Source organism: Triticum dicoccoides, chromosome 5A, assembly GCF_002162155.2.
Source record: "Triticum dicoccoides isolate Atlit2015 ecotype Zavitan chromosome 5A, WEW_v2.0, whole genome shotgun sequence".
NCBI lineage: Eukaryota > Viridiplantae > Streptophyta > Magnoliopsida > Poales > Poaceae > Triticum > Triticum dicoccoides.
The window spans coordinates 649,279,293-649,282,774 of NC_041388.1; the positions used below are offsets into that span (position 1 = coordinate 649,279,293).

Here is a 3,482-nt window from a genome sequence, read left to right on the forward strand (position 1 = left end):
TTTAAATCAACAATGCTTTTCTGCAGATGGACTAGTCCAGACTTTGTGTATATCAATCTCCTTGCATGTATTTATAAGAATATTGTTTTGTTGTAAGTTGTAAATGCAATGCTAGAGAAATATTATGGATAAATTTTTTTTTGTTGATTTAAATTGAGAATACAGTGCTAGGGTGTGTTTTAGCTTTATTTTGGGGCTGTGTTGCAGTGCTTAGAACTTCAGTGATGGTTCTTTTCTGGCTCTGTGGCTATGGCCAGATTGTTCTGTTTTGCGCTGTAAAGTTTCTTTTTAACAACCAGCAAAAAAAAAGTTTCTTTTTAACCTTTCTGGTTCCCTAATGTCCTGACCAAACCCTTTTGGGGGGACTAGTGGGGCGCCCTATGTTACCGGTTTCTCATGATAAATGAAACTGGGAGATATGCATCGTAATTCGGAAGAGAAAAGTTGTTGATTCATAATATTTCACTGCCTATTGCCGCTGTTCAAGTAAATACAGTATAATTTATCTATTTGGACAAAGGAATACATATGGATATGGCTGTATTAACCTTGGCTCAAAGGGCGTGGTTAGATAGTCTTACCTTGACTGAAACTAAAACTGGCAACAATATTAACTCGGCTGTAACAAGTCTGAACGTGATCCGTCGTAGTCTAGGTGGTTAGGATACTCGGCTCTCACCCGAGAGACCCGGGTTCAAGTCCCGGCGACGGAATTCCTTTTTTTTTGTTTCTCTACGCAAATGGTTCAGACACAAAAAATGGGCACGCATGTGAAATGCGCCGGTTGGGTACAGCATTTTTGGGCTGATGGATCTACACTAACAATATCTGATGAATGATGGCGTCGTGGACTAAGACGGTGCGTTTGCAGGGCGCTTTGGTGGGCGAAGGCTGCAAAGCGGGAGGCGGCAGCCTCATTGAGTTGCTGAGCAGCCAGCATAATTGCGGTTCGCACGGGCCACTCGTGCCTTGCACAATCATTACCCTCTTCTCACCCCTATATGCCATTATGATGATGCAATGTGTTGCCTACATATGTTGTAAGTACTCATCAGTGGAGGTGGAGCACACACACTCTTCCTTTCACATCTCTCTTTGTTTTGTCCACATCTAATGTCCGTAAGTGAACACTAATTCTCTCTCCTTTTTTTTTTCTTGCAGTGGAACTTCTCCCTACTTTGTCCACGTCACTAGAAAATTCCTCTGATTTTATTACAATTGCCAACTAAAAACGTGATTGAAGCAAACGAGGTGACCATAGCATGATATCATCGAATCCGCGGGTGGATGGATTCGGGAGTAGGATGTGTCATCATCCATCCATGTCGTCAACTTCTTACCTTGCAAACCGTGTTTTCATTGTCATCGATAGTGACACCAGGAATGATGTAGACCGCCAAAGATCTCCCTTTTCTCCCAATATCAGTTGTATTATTCGTTACAACATAAAAATATATAAGAGAGAAAATTCAAAAAAAAAAACTACATGTGAAAGAAAATTCGTTTTCAACCAACTCTCGCCATGGATGTTGGTTTCTAGGAAGTTGGTGGTATATGATATAGTCAAGCAAGGATAAAAATATCAAGATGCAGAACTCGTCAGAGAAGAACAAAAATATATTTAAAATGACATTAGAGACCTAAATTTAAACTAAAAACAACGGCAGTGCTGGAGAAGGGGCTAGAGGGCTGGCACCGGACGATGCAGGGGTTGTCCTCTAATATAGCATAGTCTCCACTTGTTTTGGTGAGGGCTAGAGTAGATACTTTTTTGGTTAGACAATAAATTTAGGTGGCCGCATCATGATATCATCAAATCCATGGGTGGATGGAAGTGAGAGTAAGATGTATTATCATACATCCATCTCGTCCACTCCTAACCTTGCAAACCGTGTATTCACTATCATCGATGGTGACACCACGAATGAAGTGGACCATCAAAGATCCCTTTTTTCTCCCAATATTGGTTGTATTGTTCATTACAACATAAAAATATATAAGCGGAAAATTTAAAAGAAAAATATAAGAGAATATTTGTTTGCAGCTAACTTGCCATGGATGTTAGCTTCTAGGAAGCTGGTGATATAATTAGCCAAGGATAAAAATATACCCCGATAGAGAACACATGAGAGAATAGAAAAAACAATGCTCCCTCCTATCCATATTAATTGTTGCTCTTTTAGTACAACAAATTAATATGGATCGGGGAGAGTAAAAAGAATGAAATTAGAGATCTAAAATTAAACTAAAAATAAAGGCCACTTGCCCACTAAATGACAGCGATAACGCTCGAGGAGAAGAGGCAGGAGGGACCAACACCAGACAACTAAGGGGTTCTCCTCTAGTATCATAATCCCCACTTCTTTTCGGCGAGGGTGAGAGTAGACATTTTTTTGGTTAGACAGTAAATTTAGGTGAATGTAGCATGATACCATCAAATCCATGGGTGGATGGATGTGAGAGTAAGATGTATCATAATCCATCCATGTCGTCAACTCCTTACCTTGCAAACAGTGTATTCACTGTTAGCGACGGTGACACTATGAATAAAGTTGAGCGTCAAAGATCTCTTGTTTCTCCCAAAACTTGTTGTATTGTTCATTACCGCATGAAACTATATAAGAGAAAATTCGCTTGCAAATGACTCGCCATGGATGTCGGTTTCCACGAAATCAAAAGTATGATAAAATCAGCCAAGAATAGAAATACCCTGATGGAGAACTCAACAGAGAAGAATAGAAAAAACCAACTCCCACCATTCTATAACTCTTGCCATGGTTTTAGTTCACATTTGAGCTAAAACCATGACAAGAATTATTAAACAAGGGAGTAGAACATAATAATTGAAATTGGAGACATAAATTTACACTAAAATTAAAGGCTCACTAGAGAAGAGGCGAGAGGTACCGGCAACGGACAACGGAGGGGTTCTCCTCTAGTAGCATGATCCTCATTTTTTGGCAAGGGCTAGAGTAGATATAATACAATGGTAATGTCAGTCGCTCAATTTTTTATTCCACTCGTTACTGCAGAAACAACTATAGCAGCCATCTTACCCAAGTTGGTACAAAACACTCTTCCTTTCACATCTCTTTGTTTTGTCCACATCTAATGTTCGTAAGGGAACACTAATTCATTTTATTGCTTATAAGAACATCCCTTTGTTTTGTCCATATCACTAGAATTCTTCTATGTACTTTTTGAGAAAAATCCTCTGGTTTGATTATAATTGCCAACCAAAAGAGTAATTGAAGCACATGAGAGCCCTAGTTTTTTAGGCAGTAAATTGAGATGAGGATAGCATGATATCATCAAATTCACAGGTGGGTGAATTCTAGAGTAAGACATATCATCATCCATCCATGTCATCAAAGCCTTACCTTGCAAATCGTGTATTCATTGTCACCGACGGTGACAACAGAAATGAAGTAGACCGTCAAAGATCTCTATTTTCTCTCAATCAATATTAGTTGTGTTGTTTA

General features: G+C 39.2%; 1 non-coding gene across 1 annotated transcript; it reads left to right on the forward strand.

Moving 5' to 3' along the window:
* Positions 1–640: 640 nt before the first annotated feature.
* Positions 641–713, forward strand: TRNAE-CUC. The gene has a single exon. It is a non-coding gene; the product is annotated as a tRNA-Glu (tRNA).
* Positions 714–3,482: the final 2,769 nt, after the last annotated feature.